At 38.5% G+C, this 17,670-nt stretch overlaps 1 protein-coding gene and 1 long non-coding RNA gene across 6 annotated transcripts in view; both read left to right on the plus strand.

The window, feature by feature from the left end:
- Positions 1-17,670, plus strand: part of LOC115212902 (ras-responsive element-binding protein 1) — a 251,127-nt gene that overhangs the window by 120,785 nt on the left and 112,672 nt on the right. The window lies entirely within an intron of this gene.
- LOC118763921 lies at positions 8,739-9,928 on the plus strand. The gene is made up of 2 exons (XR_004999692.1): positions 8,739-9,114; positions 9,775-9,928. It is a non-coding gene; the product is annotated as an uncharacterized LOC118763921 (long non-coding RNA).

Raw genomic sequence — 17,670 nt, forward strand, 5'->3', positions numbered from 1 at the left:
AGAAGTGGACTTAGCTTGAAACCTTGCACTATGCCTTCACAAACTCATCCACTCCATTATTGCATCTCGACAGATGTTTTTTTCTGTTGTTGCTGTTGTTTCTCAAGTGAGTAATTTTATCTATCTTCATTATATATCACATGACTGACTTCAATGTCAGTCCTATACGATACCTAAGCCGTATTTCTTTTACGTTTAGGCTCCCCCACTCTCTTTATTATTTATTCTATTCATTTATTTGTTCTTCATAAAAACACGACTCAGATTCTTTTGATCAAGGAAGTTTGCAAGTGATATATAATTTAACTTTGTAAATGATACACTCTTTTTTAGACCAGTTAAATTTAGCCGATATCCTATACGGGTGTCCGGTTGAAGGCTGCTAAATGCTATAAGTTTACACATCTCTTATTTAACTACATCTTTCAGGTTTCAGTAGATTCGGGTATTACTGCAGTTTATCAAGAGCGGCTAACATGGAGGTGTGTTTTGTAAAACGTAAAAGCCAGCAACAAATATTTCTATAACAAGGGTTCAAACTCAATCGCACAGGGGGCCAAGACTCAAACCATACTTAAAGTTGCGGGTCGAACTGGATAAACATTCATTAAAAAGTGGGAAACTAATCAATGGTATGGATTAAAACAGACAAAAATTAAAATAATAGCAAATCAATGAATACCAATTTTCGCTCTTTTAGCAATTTGTCAGAGCTGGATGTTTGGCATCTTTTCATGGTAACAAGTTCGTTTATGTTTGGAATAGGTTTCTGTGTTATGAAGATTCTCCGGATGGACTGCAGGTATCCTGTGTGATGTTTTGTTAATCTTCATCACAGAGAACAGCTTCTCACACATATATTTGCTACCAAACATGCTCATGGTTCGAGTCACATGTAGCTGAAGCTGGGACATCTCTTTAGGAATGACACGAGTGAACTGTGCAGGTCCCTCAATGTCGTACTTTGCCTTTATTGCCCCATTACACTGCAGCTCTATGAGTTCCATCTGCAAACGTACAGGTGCAGTTTCCACGTTGATGGCAAATGGGGTGTAAAACAGTTCGAAATTACTTTTCTGTATTTCAAAGTCACTAAAACGCCGTGCGAACTCAGCGCGATGTGAGCCCAGTCTTTTGGCCAAGTATACATTTGGGAGAACATCATGGCACTGACTTGGTTCAACTTTGCTTTGCAACAAGGAAAGTGAGACAAGTTGCATGGATGCATTTGTGTCTCCAGTTCATTTGAACTGCTTTCACTGCATCATGCATATCAATGATCAAGTGGTCCTGTCCCTGGAGCTGCAGGTTCAAGACGTTGAGATGAGTAGTTATGTCTGACAGAAACGCCAACTTGCGTTTCCACTTTTCATCCCGCAAAACTGTGGAGTCTTTTCCTTTGCTGTCCATGAATTGACAGATTACCTCGATCAGCAGGAAAACTCTACTGGGAACTTTTCCCCGATTTAGCTCTGTATGATAAGGCATGTCACCGAACTCTGAATTTATTTCCTGTAAAAATGACCAAAATTGGCTGTGATTTAAACTTTAAACCTCTGATAAAGTTAATAGTTTGTGTTACAGTGTTCATTACATGTTCCATGTTGAGGACCTTACCACACAGCGATCCTTGGTGTATGATGCAATGATACACTATCAACTCACCAGCACAGTCCTCCTGCATTTTTAACCACGTCCTTCCAACTAGTCCACTTTTTTGGCCACACATCGCCGGTACTTTATCTATTGTAACTCTAACAAGTTTTCCCCAAGGCAGGTTCAAGTCAGTTACACTTCGACGTACGTTGTCAAAAATATCTTTTCCTGTCGTTGTCCTATGCATGGATTTCATGTCCAATACTTCTTCTGTAACATTTAAACTGGAGTCCACTCGACCGATGAAGATGGCAAGCTGTGCAGTGTCAGTCGTATTATTACTTTCATCGACAGCAAGAGAGTATGCAACAAAATCTTTGCCTTTTTCGATCAGCTGCCATCTCACAAACTCGATCAGCAATTGTATTTCCACTAAAGCTTCCATTTGCAAACATCTGCTTTTTGTCTGGACACAAGACGTTACTTTCATCATGCAATTCTTCAGGAACTCTCCCTCATTAAATGGTTGGGCTGATTTGGTGATTTCTGCACATTAAAACTTGCTTTCACAGCAACTTCACTTTGGGATTTTGCTTTGGTGAAAAACGCCTGTTGTGATGCTAGATTCCTCTTCAATTCTTATCTTCTGTAGCTTCTGTTCTGCATTCAAGTTCTTCGATTTGTCATGATTAGTCTCGTAGTGCCGTCTTGGATTATATATTCCTTGATCACAGCCACATTATCTCCAGAAATTAGACACACAGGTTCACCGTCAATATCGGTTAAACATATATTGAACACCCCAGCGGCTTTGAAAGGCTCTGTTTTCAGAACCAACTTTTCTCTTGGCCATTTTAATGGCTAGCTTTGATTTAAAATTAAGACTGTGCATCTACCACCGATAGACGCTTGATTTATATGGTATAAGCGGGAAGGAGTGATGCAATATCCGGTCACTACCTTACTTTCATGTCTTATGCGTCAATCCAAAACGAGTAACAGGACGTTGCTAGGTTACTGTAATGACGAACATCCACGCTCTACACAACTTTCATTTTAATTTGTTCTGATCAACGCAGGAATGTTCTCGGGCAGCTTTTCGTTTGACAAGGCTACTTAATTGGGGAATTTATGGTTTGCTCTTCATAGCGCTGGGCCCTTAAAAAATATTTGCCTAAAATTCACTCGCGGGCTGGATGTGGTGCATGGACCTTGAGTTTGATATCTCTGGTCTAAAGCCTCAGGATGGGTGAATTATTATCATTACCTCTCCGCTTTAGCGAAGGTGGAGGTTTTCAGTCGTGCTTGTTTGTTTGTCCGTGAACAAGATATCTCAAGAACCGCTGGATGGTTTCGGATAAAACGTTTAGGGATGTTTGGCCTTGTGAATGGCGCGAACTGATTAGATTTGGGGATTGATCCGGTACCGGACAAGGATTCTGGATTATTTTTCCTGTTTTTTTTTTTTTTTACTTAATTTTTTAGAGCGGCCGGGTTCATTTTTAGTATTCTCGTTTGTGAGAGTTATTCTTATTTTCAGATGTTCTCATTTTAAAAATCATCTCTGGCTAATCATTGAGGGGACGTTGGTGTTGCTTTGGCGGTGGTTTGCGCTCTCTGAGTGTTCTTGTTATTATTTTTTTCGTTTTAGTGAGGAGGGAAAACCGTGACATCACCTTTTACATTAGTAGTTTTCAACCCTTTTTTGCCCAGGGACCTCTTTTATTCTTATTCTACTCTACTGGACCCTCATAGCCATTTGATGTTTAAATAAAATCCTATGATATTTTTAGAATTAAATATTAATAGGAGTTGTATAAAAAGATTGTAAAACTGTTTTGTGTATTGTAGAAGTATTGCACAAAATTTTTAACAGTAAAATCTTACATTATTTACATTATTTACATTTGACGGATATTTGACCTCATCTTGACAAATATCCGTCAAATGTAAATAATATACATAATTCCTCATTTCTTAAATACATAACTGAGTTTATATGGACCCCTAAAGTTATAAGGTCATATGGACACTTAAGGGTCATGTTGAGAACCACTGTTTTACAGATGACTGGAAGGGTGAATGGGAGGAGAATATTCTCAAACCAAAGACCTAACCTGAAAGCTTTCTATAGAGTGAACTCTGCTTAAAGCATCCAAGGACCAGGGTGCCGGATAAAGTCTACGGTGTTTAAAATAACTATTGGATGATGCATATACCTCGTCACCCTCTGCTTCTTAAATTGATAAATATTAGCTCCACCCTTAAAATAAATTGCAGCGAAATGTTTGCTCCATTCCCCTTCATAAATGAGAAAACAAACTGCTTGCGTCCACATAATTCTTTTTTGTTCGCCTTGAGGTTGGCTAAGTTTACTAAAACCATGGGGTTTATTACACCTCGTAATTTGTCTGTCCCCTATTTAGTATTCACGGGATTTAAACCCCTGTCCCCAACAGACACTGTGATATCCTGCTGCTGCAATCGGCGTTGTGTAGTTTCTGGGGTCAAGTCATTTACATTTTGCTAAAATCCCATTGGCCGATTCTACGTCGCTTGCAAATGTATTCGAGTGACGCGCCAATAAGAGAGAGCTCCTGTGTAGCCGCTCGACTTGCTAGAAATAGCGGCCAAATCCTGCTCGAACACATCATGCTGTCGTAGAAAAAAGCGAAGGAATATTGCATTGTGTAATTCTGAAATAAACTGCATGAAAAGACTAGATGGTCGTGGTTGGAATATCTTTAACCATCGGTTTGTTCGACCAGGGCTGATATAGTATTTAAAGATCAACAATAGATACATTAGAGGCAATGCAGTTGTCTCGTCACTGTTACCAGCGGGAGCACTAGAAATAACGTGTGCCTGGGGTAAAAAAAAAAAAAAAGAGTCGTTTTCTGTATTCTTGAGCCGACCGTCTTTCGACATTGCTGTCTGACTTTCTTCGCCCTGTCTTGGTCTGGGAAACTAGTGGGCTTGTTACTATGCTTTGTAGTCCTTATGTGTCGACAAACACCGAGATTTTGGAACCAGAGACATTAATTTGATTTACTTCGAGCAATAAAATCAAGATAAGGCTTTTATAATGTTGTTGCTTTCTGTTTTTGCTACATTCAAAGGCTTATATTTTAGGGAGACCAAAAGACGAATAGCGCTAGCAAAATCTGCATTCAGAAAATTGTATACCATCTTGAGTAACTCTGCTCTGATCATCAAAACCAAGGTTCGTATATTGAACTGCTCTGTCTACCCTATGCTAATGTATGGAAATGAGGCACGGTCTATCGCATCAGAAATGAGAAGGTGCTTGGGGAGCTGGGAAATGTGGTTCTTAAGGAGAATATTAAGCATAGTATGGACAGCAAAGGGTCCAATGAAGAAGTGATGATGACTCAGACTGCAGTAAATAGGAAACTGCTTTTATGAGATAAGGGCCAAGCAACAGAGATGTCTTGGTCATGTTATGAGGAAAGAGGGCCTGGAGAATTTTGGGAGAAGAAAGATTGAAGGGAAAAGAAGTAGAGGAAGGAGGAGAATGATATGGATGAAAAGCTTGACGAACTGGTTGCTAGAAAGAGGCAGTGGAAATGTTACAGAAAGCAAAGAATGGAGAATTGTGGAAGGACATGATCACCTTAGAGTAAAGATTGTTTGCCAACATAACATGGTAGTTCTGGTTTAGGACGAATGTTGCTGTAATTTAGCCCCAAGAGACATCGTCTCCAGCTGGCTATATAACACGATCTGTGTCCGTATATTTTCGAACAAGGACACTGCTCGTGTCGTATAGCCAGTTGGAGACGATGTCTCCTGGGGCTAAATTACAGCAACATTTGTCCTAAACCAGGACTGCCATGTTATGCTGGCAAACAATCTTTACTCCAAAGTACTGTTGCTGAATATCTCTCGTTGTAAGATTTACAAATAATTTTCTAATGATCCCCTTAGTTCTTCATTCTGGACATGGCACCTAAAGAAAGAAAAACCATTACAGGGAGGACAAATGTCATTGTGACATTCATAGCTTTCCCAAAATATACAAGCAGTCCCCATAAGGTGAAATTGCTTCAACTGGGAACTGAAACCATGTCACAAGATGTCATAGGTAACGTTTTATTACCTCACACCTTCCATGATTTGATTATATTGAACTCAGACATTCTAAAATGGTTTCCTGAGAAGGAGCGGGCAGTTTCCACCATCCTCGTCGGTTCATTCAGACTGAGGAATTAATATTCAGTTTCAACTGCTGTTTTTTTCTATTTCACTTTCTGTTTTGACGAAAGACCAGCGTTCAAAACGTGGAAATATTTTTGCTTCCACAGTGTTCAGTACATTGGCTTTACAGTTTGTCCGAGTTTTATTTTCTATTTTACACTTAACCATGTCCAGCCTGCATATTAGTCTCTCTCATTTCATCTCACATTTTCCTCAAATTTCTGTTCCGTGTTGATCACTTTAATGAATACGATAGTTTAGGTGAGATCATTGAGGTGAAACCAAAATTCGCCTCACTTGTGTATCTTAAAGGAGTGGCTGACATTTATTTGGGTTTTTTCCTTCTTTCTTTAAATCTCTAAAGAAAAAAATGTGAAAATAAGGAGGGGAAAATGGAAGGGAAGACTGGTAGGAGACATCATCATTCTTGTTGTCCTGCTTCCCAACGTTTGAACAAAGGCTGCTATTTTTCCTCGAAAAATAACATTATTATTATTATTATTATTATTATTATTATTATTATTATTATCATTATTATTATGATTATGATGATGATGATGATGATGTCCTACTTCCATCTCGTTTCATGGTCTACTTCCGCCTGTTTGTCGCGGCGATGAAATGGTAATGGATCACGGATAGAACATTCATTGAAGAGGATGAGAAAGGGGTGGGGGAGAAAGGGGAAAGAAAGTTAAGAGAAGATATAAGAGATTGATATTCCAACTGAACAGCCGTGAGTTCGTTTTGTGACAAGGGCGTTGGTGTTGTGCGTAATTGAAAGTTTTGTGGAATATTGAGTCGTTGCTGCTTGTTATGTATTATAGAATAATTTCAAGGTAATGTAGTCTAGTTTAAAGAAATGTTATACAGTGTGTCCCATAGGTATGGCAGATTTTCTAACATAAACCATATTTAAATGAAATGTTTATCTAATTCACTCATGGGCGACTGGCGGCTCGCAGGACTTTCTGAGCGACACGGCACGCTTCTTGGAAAATGTTGCACATACCTGGTGTAATCTATCTGACATCCTTTATGTACGAGAACACATCGTGGAAGTGCAATAAGCCCAGCGGATTCGCGGACGTGGGATCGCGGTTTCGATTCCCAGACCGGGCGTTGTGAGTGTTTGAGCGAAAACACCTAAAGTTCCATGAGGCTCTGTGTCACGCTGAATCTCTCTGAGAACTACGTTAAGGGTACACGTGTCTGTGGAGTGCTCAGCCACTTGCACATTAATTTCACGAGCAGGCTTTTCCGTTGATCGGATCAACTGGAACCCTCGTCGTCGTAACTGACAGAGTGTCACGAGCAAGAACACACAACCCCTCCCCCTCGAGTTTTTCTTTTTAACTGGTACCGCGATAAATGAGAAACAAATCCTTAGAATACTTTAGAATTGAATACTAAGTGATGCAAATTTGCATTAACCGAAAATCGAACCCCAATGTCCGTCTTCACTTACAAGCTCGAAGATGACATTACAAAGCCGGTTACGTAAAGTTTGTGAGTTTACGAAGAAATCGATGAAAAAATAAAGAATAAAGGAAATATACAAATATACAGGCGCAGGTGTGGCTGTGCGGTAAGAAATTTGCTTCTAATCCACATGGTTCTGGGTTCAATCCCACTGCGTGGCACCTTGGTCAAGTGTCTTCTGCTATAGCCCCAGGCTAACCAAAGCTTTGTGAGTGGATTTGGTGGAAGGAAACTGAAAGAAGCCCTTCGAGTGTGTGTGTGTCCCATCACCGCTTGGCAACTTAGCGGTTCGGCAAATATGTACCAGGCTTAAGAGAAAGAGAATTCAGTCTTGGGATCGATTCAGCTAAAAAACTAAAAAATTCTTCAAGGTAGTGCCCCAGCATGACCACATCCTAATGCCTAAAAGAAAGTGAAAGTAGTATTCCCCTTCCCTTCCGTTAAAAGATTTATTGGGTGGGATAAGGTAGAGCACCTCCTCTTTGACCTTCACCTTTCATTCCAAATCCAGCTTGAAAAAGTCGAGGTGACAGGGAAGGAAGAAGAGGGGGTTGACTAAAGAAGGAATTGCCTTCAGTCTGTTTTTTAGCTTCGGTCACCCCACATCCTCGCCACAGAGAAAAGCTGTTCTATGTCCTTCCCAGGCTAAAGGAGGACGGTGGGGGTGAGGTGTTTATCCGTCCGTTGTTCGAACAAATGCCATCAAGTGACACTGAGGTACAAATATACGAAACCCAGTATACCCATCAAGACTACCCGTCTGATAAGGGTACACCAGGCACATGCGGTGAACTTATATCAAGATAAACAGCGCATGACCTTGCAGGTGGGGCCTAAGTTAGAATTTTCTTCAAGTCGAGTAACCCATCCCGTTCAAGAGGTCCCTGAATAAGGATTGTTTAAGGATGTTTGAAAGAAACACCCATGTTTCCAGAGGTGAATTATCCAAACCCCAAAAGAATCCCTTTCAACACATGGATATGATGCTCTCCCACTACTTCTGCTCGTGATCAGAGATGCACATATCGTCAGCCACTAAGGGACATGCGCAACTGGTTAAGGTCAAACAACTGAGAAGCAAATCTGTACCATTGTGGCCTATCTTTTACATCAAGACAAAACAGTATTACTATTATTGTCGTTGTTGTTGCTGTTAGAGATTCTGTTTTATTTATTTATTTTTTTTCGTCTGTTATCTCTGGTTTTTGTCTTTGTTTTATTCATCTCCTATTTCGTTTCTGCATCTTGGTTTTCTCTTGCTCCTCTCTCCTCCTATTCCTCCCTGTCTCCCCCCCTCTACTATGTTGATCTATGTAAATAAAAGAATGTGTCATTATGTATAAACATGAACCAAGATGCGCCGCCAACAGGTGTGTACGCGCGCGCGCGCGCGTCAGTGTTTGTTTGTGCGTGTGTGTGTGTTTGTTTGTTTGCTTGTGTGTGTTTGCGTGACGGAAGGTGGGGGGAGGGGGAGGAAAGAGGCCGCCGAGTTTACTGACCGACAATATAAGCCACACTTTTCGAACTGGAGAAAGACTGGGTGAGCGACAGGTGAGTTAGTTGTTTAGCGAAACATCATCATCAGGATCATCATCAGCAGCAGCAGCAGCTACAAGTAAAATAAATTTTTATTAGCTACAAGGTCCACATAAATACACAAATATTACAGTAACATAGGCTTAAATAACACAATTCATATACGTGTGTATGTGTGTTAACTTGTATCACTTGCTAGTACACGGACTGGTCACGGCTGGATCGCATTTAATAAGAAGAATGAAGGATATAACATCGGAGTAAGAGTGTAAACATCACAAGGTATTGAATCTGTTTATCAGAGTCGGTAGAGCATCGAGCAAACTACCTTGTAATATTTATGGTTGAATAGAGATTGGAACGGATAAGCTCTGGTCGAAATGCCGAGATTTGTCACCTGACATTTAGTATTATGTCAAGCGCTCATCCGACTCTAGAAGTTGGACGAAATAACCTGTTGGAAAGACGCCGAGCTGGCAAAATCGTTAGCATGTCGAGCGAAATGCTTAGCGGTATTTAGTCTGTGTTTACGTTCTGAGTTCAAATTCTGTGGAGGTCAACTTAGCCTTTCATCCTTTCGGGGTCGATAGATTAGGTACCAGTTGCGTACTGGAATCGATGTAATCGACTGGTCCTGGTCCCCTCCCACCAAATTTCAGGCCTTGTTCCTAGTGTAGAAAAGAAATAACCTGTTGGAAGTCAACTCTTGCAGCAGTGGTGAACAACAAATTCGATTGGGATGCCACACGCGTGTGTGGACAGTGTATATGTATGTATGTGTGTGTGTGTGGGGGGGGGGGCTGGAGAGCTAGAATGACAAGGGAGATAAGCAGAGAAATTTATAGTCAGATATGGAAGATAGATAGGTGGGTAAATAGATGGGTGGATAGATAGATACATACATAGATGGATAGATAGATGGATGGATAGATAGAAAGATAGATAGATAGAGGGGTAGATAGATAGATAGATAGATAGAGGGGTAGATAGATGGCTGGCTGGTAGATAAACGGGTGAAAGATAACTGAACAAATAAGATTGATGAAAAGATAGATGGATGGTTTGTGTGATAGACAAGTTTGATACAAAGGTAAGGCTAAAAAAAAGAAAAGAAAATCAATAAAGATAGAAGATGAGAAAGATTTAACGTTTGGTTAGTTTAGTTTATCCATTTATCCGGTTGGCTTAGAAGAAATAAGTGAAGTCAATCTTCTTGCGAACGAACAAGCTTATAGCAAGATGTGACGACCGTCATATGAGATGACAAAGAAGAGAGAAGGTGATGGCGGTGGGGAGGAAACGTAGATGACAGCGGACTGGAGTTGGAGGGGGAGGGTTACAAAACAGGGTTCAGATGGCAGTGATGATGATGATGATGATGAAGGTAGTGAGGGCAGAGACAGGTTTTATGTGATGTGTAAAGTTGATAGGGGCAAAACGAAGTTGGTGAAGCTAGGGACAAAAATTTCTCATCCTTCGACCGTTGTCGAGAAATGTAGCCAGTGAAATTAGGTAAACAAAACATGCGTGACACCAATGCACTCGTTGTTGTTGTTGCTGCTGCTGTTGTTGTTAGAGCAGATAACGTCACATGTGTGCGTGTTCAACATTTTTGTAGGTTTTGTTTTCTTGTATTTTCTAGTTTTACATTCGTTTTCGCTCTGCTATGCTAAGCACGTTTCTCCCTCTCCCCCGCTATCTAGTTTGTATCTACCATAATATCTATCTATCTATCTATCTATCTACACAGAGAGAGAGAGAGAGAGAGAGAGAGAGAGAGAGGCGATCTTTCGGTATTGGTCTACAGAGTGTCGGTGTTAGGAGACGATGTCACTCACCCTCCTCTTTTAGCATAGCCTCTTTATCTATGTCATGAAGGGAAGTTGTGAGTGAACGATGTCGTCTACCAATACCGAAAGAGTGTGGGTCCGAAACAGTAAGGACTTCTGGTAACTTGACTGAAGAAAGAAGGCTACGAATAACCCGTCTTTTTTCCCTGTCCTTCTAATTGGTGTTTCTCTTGTTCGTCTTTGTATCGTCTATCTGTCCTCCGAATATTTTATTGTCCTCTATTGCGTTTTTGTTCCATATATATATAGGCGCAGGCGGGCTGTGTGGTAACAGCTTTTGTTATATTTCTGCTGCTTTTAAATAAAGCATATTACTCTACCTCTGGTATTTGTGTACTTTTTTCCCCACTTTGTTTCACATTTATGTGCTTACTCCGGTGTTGTATCTATCTATCTATATATATATATATATCTCTATATATATATTGCCGCGTGGAAGGTGTTTATAAGCCATTTAAGAAACACACAAAAACCGTTAGATTAACTTCAACATTTAAATTTAAATGGCTTATAAACACCTTCTACGCTGCAATTGTTTTCGTTCCAGCACACGATCTCAGATCAGGTCACTTGCTATGCAAGTACATCTCCCTATACATATATATATATATATATATATATATATATATATATATATATATTAATAATAATAATATTAGGGAATAAATCCAAACTTACAGGGAAAAATTAGATTTAGGATTAAATCCAATTTTATAGTATAAATATATTATATTATATTATATTATATTAAATTAGAGATAAAACCACTATTAGGCAAATCAAACAGTGAAAAACATAAGCCAATACATAAAGTTAATTTAAAAATATAAAAGTTAAAAATTAAAAAAATATTAAAATAATTTAAACTTATAAATTATAAATATATATATATATATATATACAAATATATATATATGTATGTATATTTTTATATTTATATATTATTTTGTTTATTAATTAATTAATTTTTTATTTATTTTTTTTTAATAAATATCAAAAGTATTAAAAGTTTAATAAAAGATAAAGTGTAAAGAGTAAAACACACACACATATATATATATGAGAGAGAGAGAGAGAGGAGAGAGAGAGAGAGAGGCGATCTTCGGTATTGGTCTACAGAGTGTCGGTGTTAGGAGACGATGTCACTCACCCTCCTCTTTTAGCATAGCCTCTTTATCTATGTCATGAAGGGAAGTTGTGAGTGAACGATGTCGTCTACCAATACCGAAAGAGTGTGGGTCCGAAACAGTAAGGACTTCTGGTAACTTGACTGAAGAAAGAAGGCTACGAATAACCCGTCTTTTTTCCCTGTCCTTCTAATTGGTGTTTCTCTTGTCCGTCTTTGTATCGTCTATCTGTCCTCCGAATATTTTATTGTCCTCTATTGCGTTTTTGTTCCATATATATATAGGCGCAGGCGGGCTGTGTGGTAACAGCTTTTGTTATATTTCTGCTGCTTTTAAATAAAGCATATTACTCTACCTCTGGTATTTGTGTACTTTTTTCCCCACTTTGTTTCACATTTATGTGCTTACTCCGGTGTATCTATCTATCTATATATATATATATATCTCTATATATATATTGCCGCGTGGAAGGTGTTTATAAGCCATTTAAGAAACACACAAAAACCGTTAGATTAACTTCAACATTTAAATTTAAATGGCTTATAAACACCTTCTACGCTGCAATTGTTTTCGTTCCAGCACACGATCTCAGATCAGGTCACTTGCTATGCAAGTACATCTCCCTATACATATATATATATATATATATATATATATATATATATATATATATTAATAATAATAATATTAGGGAATAAATCCAAACTTACAGGGAAAAATTAGATTTAGGATTAAATCCAATTTTATAGTATAAATATATTATATTATATTATATTATATTAAATTAGAGATAAAACCACTATTAGGCAAATCAAACAGTGAAAAACATAAGCCAATACATAAAGTTAATTTAAAAATATAAAAGTTAAAAATTAAAAAAATATTAAAATAATTTAAACTTATAAATTATAAATATATATATATATATATATATACAAATATATATATATGTATGTATATTTTTATATTTATATATTATTTTGTTTATTAATTAATTAATTTTTTATTTATTTTTTTTTAATAAATATCAAAAGTATTAAAAGTTTAATAAAAGATAAAGTGTAAAGAGTAAAACACACACACATATATATATATGAGAGAGAGAGAGAGGAGAGAGAGAGAGAGAGAGAGAGAAACAAGTAAAAGCTAATATAATATAATGCAATTTTATTGCGACTTTCGGTTTGAGACAATTCGCCATCTCAGGCTGGCCATGTTCTTTCCAAATTCCAGCAAACCCTTCTCTTCCTTCACCCCCTCCACCATAGAAGACAAAGAAAAAAAAAGAACAATAACAACGCCCCCCCCCCTCCAAAAAAAAAACAACAACCGACAAACCTAAACAACTCGAAGCAAATCGAAAAAAAGAGACACTGTGGTTGGTTACTGTGTATGTGTGTGTTCTCAGCATTCCTTCTCCTCATCCTTCCTACTCCCTCTTCATTAACGCATGAAGGTCTTTGATCGTAACGTTTAGATATTGTCTTTTTCGGCAAACCGCGCTCTCTCTCTCTCTCTCTCTCTCTCCTTCTCTCTCACACACATTGTTAGGGCTGGCGTCGTTAAGACGTCAGTTCAATTTATGGTAGTCGCTGTGAACGTGTTGAAGGTCCATTAGACAATATAATATCGTGGAAAAACGTGGGGGTGAAAAAACAAGTATCGATGTTGTTGTCCCTATCACTTTACACCAGTGATTCCGAACTGGGGTCCATATGGGCCCTTGGCCGGCGGGGAGGGGGCATATAAAATTGTGTTGTTTAAATTTGTGTGCAATAACTTGTTTATATTTCTACAACACACAAAATGTTTAAACATTTTTTTATATTATTATTTACATTATTTACATTTGATGGGTATTTGTCCTCATCTTGTTTGTTGTTAACACGACGTTTCGGCTGATATACCCTCCAGCCTTCATCAGGTGTCTTGGGGAAATTTCGAATCTGGGTTCTCATTCCTAAGGTATTTTTCGATGTTGTTGTTATTATTATTCAGGTCACTCACTGCCTGGGCATATGGCGTCGTGGTTAAGAGTTCAGGCTACTAACCCCAAGATTCCGAGTTCGATTCCAGGCAGTGACCTGAATAAAAATTTTAATAATAATAATAATAATAATATCGAAAAATATAATAAATGTTGTTTCCTTGTTGACTTATATTCAGGTCCCCTTCGTATGAAATAATTATTTTTGCCATTATGTTGAAGTTTTGTTATTTAATCATAAATCGATGAGGGCACCCCTATGTGTTAACTTGATATGCTAGAAATAGCAGCTAGATATCCTTCAAACCCACCACCCTGTTATCTTAAAAGAAAAATGCAGTGACTAATGGAATCTTTGCCGTGGCTATCGTGAGAAATTGTGTAAGTTTCAACGGAGTTACTTTCGGATCCTACAGGGAAGAGAGTTGGGCTAGTTCCACACATTCAGGACTTACGAGGCCTCTCTTTGGATCTCCGGACCCTCCGTGGATCTGGAGGACCTTCGTTGGATTTCCGGACACCTTCTTTGATCGCCGAGCTTCTCCTTGGATCTCTAAATTTGTTCTTGGATTTCCGGGATTTTTTTCGTGGATCTCTGGACCACTCCTTGAACCTCTGAGTTCCTTCTCGGATTTCCGGGCCCTTCTTTGGATTTCTAAGCACCTCCTTGGATTTCCAGACGCTTTGGATCGCTGGACACCTTAGATCTTCTGGCACTTTGGATCCCCGGTCATCTCTGTTCGCAACTGTGTGATATAAAAAAGAAAAAATAGTGAACTTTGCTAAAGAGATGACAGATAACAACGGGTAGAAGAGGGATTTGAACTGAGAGCGCACTGGAACAGAACTCCAAAATACCTTTCGTTCGATACTCTACTGCAATGGTTCTCAATGAGGTCCATGAAAGATTTTGTTGTTTAACTTTATCTACAATAAATCGGTTATATTTCTTCAAAAAACAAAAGGTTTTAACAAATTTTTTAATACAATTAAATATATTTAGTTATAAAAATATAAAATTTCTTTTTTTTATACATCGAATGGCTATTAGGGTCCATCTGAATATATTAGGAATCAAAAGGCGTCCATAGCCCAAACAAAATGGTTGAGACCCACTGCCTTGCTGTCGTCTTCCATGGAAATCACAGTACTAACGGGGTCTTTCTAGGAAAGACTTCCACCCGTCCCCCCTATTTTCTCGCAAATTATTATTATTTTATTTTGCCAAAAATCCACGTTTTCGGATACGGAGGTTCTGGAAAATTGCCAAAAATCGGAATTTTGAAATTTCTTCCTCCTCTTCCCTACCAAATTTCTTCATTTTTCACTTTTTTCGGTAAACCTAACCCTAACCGTAAGTAGAAAAATAATTTGAAATATTTTTTCAGAATCATAATCTCCGTATTTTCTCACATATTTTGACAAAAAAATTCCGAAAAAAGTGAAAAATGAAGAAATTAGGGGTGAAAGTGGGGGAGGGGGTATTTTCAAAATGCCGATTTTGCCAATTTTTTTTTTTGCAGATTCGTATTCTCCGTAGCCGAAAATGGGGGTATGTGTAGAAAAAAAAATAAAGGGGTGTTTTTTGGTGGTGGTGGGGAGGTACAAAAGGAAGTCTTGCCGGGTCTTTCTATCTGCCCTCAACGGTTAGCCACAATTGAGGGTTAGAATTATAATTTTAAACATCGCTGCCGACATTTTATCACGCATTTATTCACACACACACCTTCCCCTCATTCTCCACAACCCTCTGATATTTCCCCCTTCCTTTGTAATTGTCACTTCTCACCATCTTCCATCTTTTTACCTCTCTCTTTTTTATCTTCTTCCTCGCTTCGTTTTTCCTCATCATTATTCGCTCTCCTTCGTCATCATTTTCTCCTCCTCCTCGCCATCACTCAATACTTTTTGTTTTTGTTGCTACTTTCTCCATCCTCTCCTCATCCTACCTCCTTCCTGTATCATTGTATTTGTCTCTCCTCCTCCCTTCCTATTATACTACTCGCTAAACCTTCATCCTCCTCCTCCTTACTGTGCTACTTCTTAAGTCACTCTCCTCCCACCTCTCCCGCTACTATTTACCTGAAATTCCTTTTGTTTTTACATTTTTCTCTTCCAATATATTTCATTGTTGACTTTTTTTTAATGATGGGAACAATTTGTTGCTGTTAGGATGTGGGGCGGTGTCTTATATAATCATGCCTTCTCTTTCCTTCTCTTCCCCCCCTCTCTCTCTCTCTCTCTCTCTCTCTCTCTCTCTATATATATATATATATATATATATATAGGTAGATATATATATATATATATATATATTATATGCACACATACATATATAACACATAAACACGTGTATATGTATATTCATGCGTGCGTGTGTGTATGTGTATATATGAATATATATATATATATATTCACCTGTGTTCTCTCTCTCGCGTGCGCACGCGTGATAAGAGATGGAAAGCAAAAAACAGGGAAAAGAAATGGGTGAGGGACAAGAATATAAACAAAAAACAAAGAGAAAAGTAAAAAAAGCCCCCCCCCCCAAAAAAAAAACTGAATAATATTGGCGATGACATGGGAAGGTGGAAGAACTGTCCCTGTACAAAGTTCATTTGTCGATCTGAGGTGGTGGGAGTAGGGAGAGAGAGAGAGAAAGCATGAGAAAATAGTGGTCATCTGAAAATAGAACAGTTTTGTTCACATTCCTTCATCCGGTTCTTGCTTGTGGAATGACGTGGCGATGGTGATGGCGATGATGGTGGTGGTGGTGGTAGTGATGGTGATTGTAGCAGTGACAATAATGGTGGATATGATGATGATGATGATGATGACAGTGGTGACAGTAGAAAAATGAAGATGGTGATGACGGTGGTGATGATGATGATGATGATGATAACAGTGGAGGTGGTGGTGATGACTGTGATAGTGGCGGCGATGGTGAGACGGTGGCGGTTATGAGATAACGCTGGTGGATGTGATGAAGGTGTCCATGGCTTGTGATGATGATGATGATGATGATGATGGCGGCGGTGGTGATGCGGATGGCGGCAGCGGCGTTTGTGATGCTGATTATTTTATTTATTTATTCATCTTATTTATACATTCTTAAAAGGTGAGTAAAAACAGTGGGAAAATATCTTTCTTTCTTTAAATCTCTCTCTCTCCTCTACACAGATGTGCTGCCTCCCCCCCTCTCTCTCTCATTATTCGAACTTTTCTCTTGTTTTTCTTTTGAAAAACATTCTTTAAAACGACCACATTTCAGTGAATATAATTCAAATACATTTTCAACTTGTTCCTGATGACGAATAACGCAAAACGAAGAGAGAGAGAGAGAAAAAGAGAGCAGTGAAAGCGAGAGCTTCATTTGCGCCGGACATTAAATACATACTGGAATGGTGATGCAAACAGAAAAAATCGAACTCAAAATATGACTAAATTTTTATTAATATGCAGCAGAAGTGCCAACGCACGATAACTCGGAGTCACTTTGTTGCTTCTGCCAAATATTAATAGAAATATATATATGGGTATTTCTACCTCCCTCTCTCCTTCACTCTCTGTATCTCTGTCTCTCCCTTTTTCTCACAGACATTCATGCATAAATATGCATCTCTCACTCTCTCGCCTCTTCCTCCTCCTCGCCCCCTTCTGATCTCTCGGTTGTAAAAGTTTGTCACCATCTCCCCCTCTCTACCTCTTTATAATTTCAATTTTAATGTGTGTGTGTGTGCTTTTCTTTGACCACGTACCATCTAGAATTACTCTTGTGTACGGTTGTACTTTTGAAATAGTTATCTGCATCTCTGTATTAATGTGAATCTATAGCTTTTTTTCCTGTCTCCCTTTATCCATCCATCTATCTACCTAT

Source organism: Octopus sinensis, linkage group LG6, assembly GCF_006345805.1.
Source record: "Octopus sinensis linkage group LG6, ASM634580v1, whole genome shotgun sequence".
Lineage (NCBI taxonomy): Eukaryota > Metazoa > Mollusca > Cephalopoda > Octopoda > Octopodidae > Octopus > Octopus sinensis.